The sequence below is a fragment of the Macadamia integrifolia genome, chromosome 3 (assembly GCF_013358625.1).
Source record: "Macadamia integrifolia cultivar HAES 741 chromosome 3, SCU_Mint_v3, whole genome shotgun sequence".
NCBI classification, from domain to species: domain Eukaryota; kingdom Viridiplantae; phylum Streptophyta; class Magnoliopsida; order Proteales; family Proteaceae; genus Macadamia; species Macadamia integrifolia.
This window is the reverse complement of record NC_056559.1, coordinates 32,901,005-32,911,482: the sequence shown is the minus strand read 5'-3', so window position 1 is coordinate 32,911,482 and position 10,478 is coordinate 32,901,005. Positions and strand designations below refer to the sequence as shown.

Genomic DNA, 10,478 nt, shown 5'->3' with positions numbered 1-10,478 from the left:
TTTCCACTTTTAGCAAACAAGATGGAGAATAAAGTGAGAATAAAAGCAAACCAAAATTATTGAATTTCATCTGAAATCTTGATGAAATTCAATAGCCTTAGCCTTTTTAATGAGCTAGTTTGTAACTTTATTTCTGATAATGGGTTGAATTTCATCTGAAATCTTGATGCAAGGTTCCAAGCGAACCAACCGTAGCTATGTGTGTCAATTGCAAATTGAATATCTAAACCGAAATCAATAAGCAATTTATAAACTGATTTAATCGGTTAAGCATATATAAGATCCTTCTACCAAATTTATTTTGGCTAGAAGAAATAATGGTTGGATATCAATGCAAATGGTTTCTAGAATTGTCTTAAAACCGTTTGCAAATTAGAATTGTTTAACAGAAGATTTTGGTTTAAAAATGACACTGTTTATTTAAATTGTTTGGTTTCAATTTCCACCTTCAAACATGTTGAACCAAACTGTTTAACTGAAATTGCACTATTTAACATACTGACCTAGTAAGTATTAAGTTTTTTTTTGGGAAGAAAGAATGCTATCCGCTTGCGTTATGCCTAGACACAATAGGTGCAGAAAGACGATATTGTCCCCATGGTGAAGATGCTCCCTTACGTCATCCCATTGGCCTATATGTTGGCTTGTATCTATAGACTCCCAAGCAGGCCTTCCCTCTAGAATTTTAGCTGATGTGTATTTTGAGGCATCCAAGCTTGATTTGAATTAGGGTGTGTTTGATTGGCAAAAGTTTAATAGAAAAGAAAAGCTAGACATAATAAGAAGATAAGATGAAACCAATGATAAGTACTTTATGCATCCCTCTCTCTCTCTCTCTCTTATTTTTTTCTTTCTTTCCAGTCCAGGAGTTTATGTAACTTTGGCTATAAAGTACGGTTTTTCTTTTTCGTCACTATACCTAATGAAATATAACACCTCTTTATTTGCCACATGGCAGCACATGGGTTTGTCGATGTGGTAGAGGGAGGACCAAGTAAGCATCTCATTTGTAAATTTCAGCTTAAATTGAGAAAAGGAAATAGCTAAAATTATAAAAGATATAATTTTGTATTTTATATTTATTTCCATTTGATAAGATTTTAGCAATTTTACTGAAACTCTGAATCAGAGTTTGAGAAACTTTCCTTATTTGCTCTGGATTAAAATTTGACCATTGAAATATGTGGGGTCCTCTATCACATGGATTATCCACCCATGTAGTGTCAAGTGGCAAATAGTGAACTGTTATATTTCATTAGGCATGGTGACACCTAGAAGGATCCAATAAGTAAAAACTAAAATCTTAGTTTTGGGAATTCAACCTATTGAGGAATATCTTCATTTGATAACATTTTCATTTTGGGAGAACTAATCTACACATAATAATAATAAATAAAATAAATAAATAAATAAAGGAAGAAGAAGCAGTGTGGCTCCTAATTATATATTTCAAATGCCTATTATATTAGGAGATCTATATTTACCACAGTATAGTTAATTTTAAGATAGAGGGTTTTTTGTACAAGCAACATATAGGACTGCATCAATGAGGTGCAGTAAAGCAGTTTCATACACAAGGACAACAAGATCATTTCACGAGAGAGAGAGAGAGAGAGAGAGAGTGATGGCATACCCTCTCCTAATTGCCAAGAGAACATTTTCCCAAAGTTTAATTTCCCATAAAACAATATTCAATTTTTGTATAGAATTGCTGGAATGCATATAACCATAGGCTTTGTTTGGTTGCAAGGGGAATGCAAATTTTTTATATAAAGTGAAATTTTCTTTCCAAGAAAAATAAATTTGGATGTTTAATTGCAAGAGAAATATATTTTACATGTGAAAAAAAATTGCACTTATACATTGATATTTCCCTTTTTATTTCCCCACCAAAATAGGAAGAAAAAATAAAACCCTACTCTCTCTCTCTCTCTCTCTCTCACGACTCTCACACCCGCTCGCAACTCTCACCCTACTCGCAGGGTGAGACGATCTTGTTCTCTCACTCTCGCGACTCTCAGCTAGCAGGGTGAGACAATCTCTCTCTCTCTCTCTCTCTCTCTCTCTCTCTCACGCGACTCTTATCCTGCTCGAGCAAGGTGAGATGATCTCTCTCTCACGCGATTCTCACCTGCTCATGGATTTCCTTCTCAACAAAATGCTGCGTTTGGTTTGGTTGTAACTAAGCTGTTGGTTCTCTTCCTCAGGAGAAGAATTTGGAATCTCTAATCCTTAGGTTTGATTTCTTCTTCACTCATGTATTTTTACAAATCATTGATACATGAGTATTAGTCCTGCATTCTATACCAACCTAGCATTCTCTTGCCTTTTTTTTTTATTATTATTAGTTTTCCTTAACTCATGTAGTAGACAGTTTCTTCTCCATTCATGATGTGGCCATGCTATTGTATTTGTATGTGAACTCACATCCTTTATTGCATAGGATAAAAAATGCCCTTTCTCGTGCTAATCTAAAGAGATATATAGAGGGATAGGTGTCCTTTGATGTGAAAATTCTCCTTCATCATAGGTGTAGACAAACTTTATTTTTTTTAAAAGAAAAATATAGCTGGATCTATGATCAACATCTCAACTTCAAAAATAAAATAAAATCTTTTACCCAAAGGGTTCAGAGAATCTCTTCAGGTGACTTGACGCTAAGAATGGACTCTTAGAAGAGTAAATTTCATCATTAACTCTTCTCCTTAGACACATCAGAACTTCCACATAAAATGGAAAATGATGCCTTTATTGATGTTTCTTTATGCGTCCCCATGGACTCTCATGCACATGTAAGAACCACATTTCCCCACAAAAACATTTCCTATTTATTTATTTATTTATGGTTAAAATCATATTTTTGTTATTTAAGAGTTGAATTTTTCATGTGATGATCAATGCATGAAAACTTTGAAAAAATTAAGCAAGAACAAGCTTTACTTTTCATAGAGTACTACATTTTTGGTTGAGAGAGCCACATTGGAGTCGAGCTCCTTGTGCTACACCGTGTAGCGTAGATCTAAGGGCTGAGAGCCCTCAGACATGCAACCCAAGGTGCTCCCAATCTTTTGATCTACGTTATACGGCATGTCGCATGATAGAGGATCCCATCCGCTACATTGTTACCACTAAGCTGTTCCATGTAAAAGCCACGTGTTCTTATCAAAAAATAATATAAAAGCCACGTGTTCTTATTAAAAAATAGGGAAAAGGACAAGCATGCTAGCAGGTCACCTAGGAATTATGTATGCTAGCATCTACAGACCGTTAGATGAAATAGAAAAGATCTCATCTGTTCATAAATATTACCTTACATAACCTTCCCAATACCGCCACTCTACAACCCATTTTTCTTCCTTTCTCCGGCTCCCCCTCCATTCCACAAATTCGTCAATCTCCATTGCCGTCTCTCTCGTCCTACATGCCCCCCTGGCGTACAATTGAGAGGGATTTCACACCCGTCTGAGAATCCAAAAGGAAGAGATTACTTTTTCTGCAATCTTTCCAAATCCAACCATGAAATTATAGATTAGAAACATATGAGTTCAGCATCTGCAACTCTTAGTTTCTGTTAATGGCAACCATAATTGCCCTAATTATATTTCTTGTTTCTTATTTTAAATTTGTAATTGTATCTCTCTATGAATCAAACCCACAGAAAAGCAAGAGATTGAGAAAAGAAAATGCAGAGATCACAAACACTTATGGGTCTTCCTCTGTTCTTTTTCATCATCTTCTTCCTCTCATCCTTGAACGTAAGAACAAAGAAAGAGAAAAAAGGGATCATTACTCAGTACTTTTGTTTGCTTCCTGATCTTTTATTTGACTTTGTTTGCTTTGTTCCTCACCCATCTTCACGTTTTTCAATGCAAGTCTCTTGCGCCGGAAAACTGCCCAGAATTCCATCAAAGAAGACAATCCCGTTCTTGGATTTGAAATCCATACCTTATTCCACTTCTTGCTTTCCCTTCGGTTCTTCCCACAGTTTTTTCCGTCATCGTCTCTTTCTTTGACAAATGAAATTTCTATCTTAGTTTATCATCAATCAAAGCCTCATGGAGTCTCACTCAAATCACGCAGAGGAAGTCTGAATTTTCAGAAGAAGGGTTTGGGGGAGAAGAAGCTTTCTGTTAAAATTTTGCATTTGTATTTATGTCTCAGAACGATTGCATTCCCAGTTCATTCTTTTCTTTTTATATCTTGATATTTTGAACATTTTCATGAACCCATTTATCATTTATGTGGTCTGCTGGTATAAAGAAATTGGAGAAGACAATCCATCCATAGTTAAAACTTCTTTGATCTGTTACCAGAACAAGAAGATCAGCAACAACTTATCCAAACCATCGTTACTTCTCTCCAAGGAGTCTCCTTTGAACACCGTGGAGTCATCCTACCTCACCAAATTTGCCGGCATTGAGGAGTTGTAGAGTTTTCCGGCCTTATATGCCAAGCCCAAGAAGAAGAAGATGGAGATAAGATGTAGCAACTGTAGAGTGAAAGTTTAGATCTTTTACCTTCATCTAACAGTTATATTAAAGATGACCAAATCCTATATTTAAAATTGCACTAGCATACCTAATTCCTAGGTGACCTACTAGCATACCTATCCCTCTCCCTAAAATATAATATAAAAGCCACATGTTTGCAATTTACAAGCTGATGAGGTGGTGGAGGTCTACCTACCAAACGTTTCTTGTCATAACCCACCCAACCAAACTTGATGTCATTTACGTGGTAATTATTCTAGCTGTTAAGGAAAACAGACATGCGCCTACCCAACGCAATCAGAAATGAACTATAATTTTTTCCAAGGGATAAAGAAAGTTGCCTAGTGGTGCCATGTGAAATTACCTCTCATCCTGTTGTTGCCATAACCAACACAATCTGGAGAGACCAACATGGCCTACTTAATCTAAGGTATCGAGGACAGAAGCCGGTCGGTTGAGGTAGAAGTTGAGCGATTGGTAACAACGATCAAATCTCAAGAGTCGAGCGACTAGGTCATTCTGGAATGGCACCATCAAGAAATACTCGCAAGAATGAAAGCTAATCGAGTCTAGTTCGCTTACATAGTATGGCTACTATAAGATGCAGAGCAATTCCCAATGGGATTTCTATCGGAATAATGAACCTTCCTTCAAAGGAAGGAAATCTTGCCACGTCTTCCAAAAAAATGGCCAGTATAGCAACACTTCCCCAACGAGAACAATTTCCACAGATCTCCACATTCCCTCTCCCAAGATATCTCCTACCGAATTTAGACTCTTACCTACAATGAACGACTACCAAATCAGGGCTCTCCACGCGTAGCGATCATCACCCTCAACTACAAATATCCAAGTAAACCGTAAACCCCCTTCTCGAATGACCAACTTTTCTCCATTCTTGCTGGAACTATCTGTTGTCACAGAAGTTTGACTTAGACATCGGAGAATTCCCTACTAGATCAGTTCAACGCTCACTCTCTCTAGTTTTTCCTCTTTGCAGGAGCCGACGGAGGCCTAGTGCGATTTCTAGTAGCAAGCAACACATCTGAATGAAACAAAAATCCCAAGCATGGATGGGTGTAGGGGCCATGCAACCAGTTAGTGATTTTTTTTTTTTCTATAATGAGGAAAAGTACTTTGCGGGGAAGTGTGGCCTTTGCCCCCAAACATAGGGGGTGAAATAGCCACCCTACCCTCTTGAAAGGTGGAAATGCAACCATGTGCATGCTCTCACTGGCACCAGTGCACGCACAAGAGCCACACTCACCCACAGGAAACACTTCCCCTTTTTATTATTTAGTTTTCCTTGACTTGTGGAGTAGAGACATTATCTTCTCCATTAGTGATGCAATCATGTGACAAAAAAAAAGTATCATCATTAAAATGCCATCTTTTATTGTATAAGGTAAAAAATGCCTTTTCTTGTGCTGATCCAAAGGGATATATGTTCTCAAATGTGAAAATTCTCTCTTCACTATGGGTCTAAAAAAATTGGATTCTTACATGTTTTTTATGAGAGATACATGACTATTTATGCTCAACATAAAAAAATAATAATATAAAAGAAAGATTCAATCTTCTAGAGAAAGGGAAAAAAAAAAAAGTTCTCTGCCATACTTAGGTGATTTGATGGTATGAATAGATTTTAAGAAGAGTGAATGTCATCACCAAGTCCAACCCTTTTTTTTTTTGGATGCTTGTAAAAAGAAAAAATAATAATTTATTGTTTTTTAGATGTGACTTTCTGAATTAAAGGCCAATTTCGAGATTTCATACATTACAATTGAGGGGCGAGAAGACCATCAATTGATAATAATATCTTTAGCATAGTTGAAACTAAACTTTCTTTAAAGAAAATAAAGAAAAAATAATTTACACACTACTAGTAGTACACTAGTAAGTGAATGCTCTCCTACACTTTTTTCTCATTGATCATGTGGGCATTCTAAATAAGTTCTTCTTATGTATCTTAGGGTTTATCTGGAAATGAGATCGAGATCAATCTGGCCATTTAAGATCAAATTGGCATTATCTTTGACATCCATATCTGTATACGTCAATCTAATTCAATTCTTAAAACCCTATTGTGTATCCATTGACTTAGCATTGAGGCTTTTCAATACATAAGGGTAGCATGAGGGTCTTGTTTTAGGGTTAAGTTTTCTCTCCATAAAACCTAGGGATTAGAGAGTGATGCTATAACTGAAGTGGCCTCGGGACAGGAGCCGGATCCCAAGTGGAGTTAATCCTCCCAAAAATAAATTCCAATCTACTTAAAAAAAAAAATAATAATAAATAAATAAATAAAATGGGAGTTCGATGTTGGTTTGGTTTCCCACCGGACCTAAATTCCCTCGTTACGTTGTTGGGCGTTGATTGTGATGACATGAAAGTCTGAGCTAATGATTGGATGCTTCCGAAACTAACATATGATTTGCCGGATGCTTTTGCCTTTACAAACCTCTCCCCCCCTCTCAATGTGATGGATTAGAATGCTAACGTGGCCACACTTAACAATCATCGGGTCCCACAATTAAATTCCTCCACACCGACCATCCATGATTCCGTTGACCAATGCACTTGAACGGCGCAGATTAACCACTAGGTGGACTATTAGGTCTCTGGTAATCAAAAAGATTCTCTTTTGGTATCGGGTGTGGGACCACATGAAGTCAATGAAAGTTGCCGTAGACAAGTCAACGACAAGGCTTTCTCGCCGTTCTCTCTCTCAAGTGAGGGAAGTCCAGTAGTGCGTGGGTGAAGCTTCTTCACTTTCCGTGACAGAAGCACGTGTCGACGTGAGGTAGAGAAATGGAGAGGAAGAATCAACGTGTCCAAATTCTATGGGTCGAACACAGTAGAGAGAGAAAGTGCGAATTGTGTATCCCAGCCGTTCGTGAGTACATATATATGTTAAGAGACTTCGACAACTACTTCTTTCTGAAGCTTCTAAAGTTCTAAAGTAGTTGAAGGGTCGCCATTACATCACTTTTCTCCCTTCTTTCTGGTTTTCCTGCTTTCTTCCCCCTCTCTCCCTCTCTCTTTTTCTCTGATTATCAGTTGAGAAAGAGAGACAGAGAAAGAGACCGAGTGAGTGGAGAGAGAGAGAAAGAGAAGGGGTTTACTCTGATCAGGTATGTGAAGATTCTTCTGGAAGTTCCATTTTTTTTTTTCTTGGGTTGCGTCTATCAGCTGTTGGAAACTTGGTTGATCTCTTCGGTGGATGTTGCTTTCTCTTCTTTGTTAATTTGGGCTATTTGATTCACCTCAGTGCATTTGATCGGTAACTCATTTCATGTGAAATATGGTATCTGGTTGCAGTTAATGGGATTTTTGTTTCTGGGTTGTCTTTAGTTCTGTTTGGCTGTAGTGGGTTTTGTTTAATTTTGGGAATTGTTGTCTCTGTGATTTGGATCGGCGATCATGGACTTCCTTTATTGGGATGACTTCAATTTTTATTTTACTTTAGAATTGATGATTCTGTCTCCGATATTTTTATTAGAAAGTTGGGTTGCTTGATATGAAGAGGAATCTGCTGTTTGTGGGTTTCATATACTCTTAATTAGGTTTTTTTAGATTTTGAAGTTCTGGATAATTATGAAATGATTGGGTTTATGGCAATGGCTTCTGAAACAGAAGATTTTTATGAAACTCTTTAAAATTTTGGGTTTCTTTTTACCTTCCATTTTTTGTGCACGTATCTATGGATTAAACAAAATTGCAAGGAAATTGTGTATGCGTTTATGGTTTCGTGCGCCATACACGTTTGAGGGGAATGATGTAGGATCATTACGAATTATGATTATATTCTGTTTTAACGCTTTCTTCTGTTCCAGCTTCTTATGTTTTCAGTACAAAGATGGAAATATATTTAAGAGAAGGAAATTTACCAAAGACTTCGTAATAGACAATCATTGAAAATCAGTTATAATAAGTACAAGAAACTAAAATTATCAGTGCTTCATAGACATGGGGTCAGAGTCTGACATGTCTCAGGGGTAACTCATCGAGCCTGAGAAAAAACAAGGCTAAGTGACTTATCCAAGAGATTGATTTAATGTTCAACCCTGAGATTTTAATTGTTCTATTTTTCATATATGTAGAAGTGATAAATGAATATGAGGAAAGACCTTCGGAGGCCTTGGTGCAACGGTAAGGTTGTTCCATTGTGACCAAGTGGTCACGGGTTTGAGTTAGGAAACAATCTCTCTGTGAAGTTGTGGTGAGGCTGCATACATTATGTTCCTCCCCCAAACCCCGTAGTGGTGGGATCCTCGTGCACTGTGTATGCCCTTTTAAGTGATAAATGAATATCGCTGATTTATATAAGTGTCCTTGAAACTATCCATGGGAATGTGGAATCTTAGAGTAAATGCTAGTCTCATTATTCCAAGAGTCTTTAAAGTGCTGGAATGTGAAACATCTTTAAACTGATATATCTTCATGTAGAAGAGTCCATGTAATGTTGGGAAGTGAAGCTATACGCTTCTCAGAATGGGAAGTGGAAGATAATCAGGAAGCTTTCTTTTTTAAGGACTGGAGAATTATGGAAACAGATGGTATAGGCTTTGAGGAAAATAGAACCCATTGATGATGAGAAGACCTCTGAGCACCACTTGTTCCATTTTCCAAACCAGCTAGTGATAATAGGCAGGTCTCTCCACCTGAAGATTGTCATAGCTTATGGCCTTTGCAATAATGAGTCTAAATTGGAGAGGTGAAAACTCTGCCCTGATGGCATGTCCAACAATTTCCTTTGTCAACTTTTCTAAGCACACAACTATTCGAAGTGTTATGTTTGTCTTGAAATCCTCACCTGTTTCAAAGATTGACCCGCTCCAACATATATTGGTGGTGACCCGAATGGGATTTTTGTTTTGTTTTTTCCTTGAGGTCTGTGATGGTAGCAGAGGGGTTGGGCCAATTTATCTTTTTGGCTTCCAAACATAGCCTAAGTGAAGGCGAAGCATCTTTTAATGCTCTTCCTCTGTAATCTGAGGCCTGTACCTTCTTACAATTTTCAGAAAAATTCTGTTCTTTGATGTACTTATCGGCAACAACAATGCCAGAAAAATTTCTCTGTGATCATTTTCTTGACAAGCAGAAACTCACAAAGGACAACACTCTCACTATATCAGTTGAAAGTATCTTAGAGATAACACTGTAAATACTTTAAAATTAACTTCTTAGTGACAAATCTTTGGGATCTGTCTGGGTACTACTCCCTCTGTCCACATTCACTGCCCCCTTTTAAGAAATTGGAAGTTTAAAATGGTGATTAAGGCATTAAAAGCTCTCTTGTTTTCGAAAATTGTCCTTCCATTACATATGAAGAAATTGCAAGAGTTAATGTTGTAATTTATTAAGAACTTTTTACTTGATTGTGTGATGGGAAAACAATTTGTGACAGCCAAAAATAGGAAGAAAGATAGACTTTGCATGATGAAGGGAGTATGAGAAATAAGCATTGTCTGGTTTTCCTATGACATGGTTGTGTGATGGACAGGAAAAATCTCCAGCACATGAACTGGTAAAAAAGAATCTTCAAGGGAAAGCTTGTAAATATAGTGGGATTCAGGATTTGATTGTTGGTACATTAAAGACATGCAATACTACATTACAAATCCTTTTTTTTCTTTTTTCAATTTACATAAATGAGAAATATATTAGAAGACACAGGAAACAAAGCAGTACAGAGGCCCAAGAACATGGTGCCTATAGCCCAAAATTACTTAACACAATAAAACCAACAACCCACCGAAACACCACCATCAGAAACAAGACTTGCTTGCAAGTAAACAAAGAAGAATAGAGGGAGGCAAGAAATCAAAATTAAACAAACAAGTGTCCCTGATTCATTTCTTGACAAACCCACTGTTGTTGATTTTCTTGAGAGGTTGTGTTAGGTTTATCTTCGCAATGTTCACAAATATATGTTTTGGATTGCATTTTGGGGGTGGAGGCGGAGGCCGGGGGGGGGGGGGGGGG

General features: G+C 37.2%; 1 protein-coding gene across 2 annotated transcripts in view; it reads left to right on the top strand.

Annotated features, from left to right (window-relative positions):
• Nucleotides 1-7,438: 7,438 nt before the first annotated feature.
• Nucleotides 7,439-10,478, top strand: part of LOC122072594 (CTD small phosphatase-like protein 2-A) — a 22,130-nt gene continuing 19,090 nt past the window's right edge. For both annotated transcript variants that reach the window (XM_042636957.1, XM_042636956.1), the window contains exon 1: nt 7,439-7,624. The gene's annotated coding sequence lies outside the window, so the exon portion shown is untranslated. The remainder of the gene's footprint in view (nt 7,625-10,478) is intronic.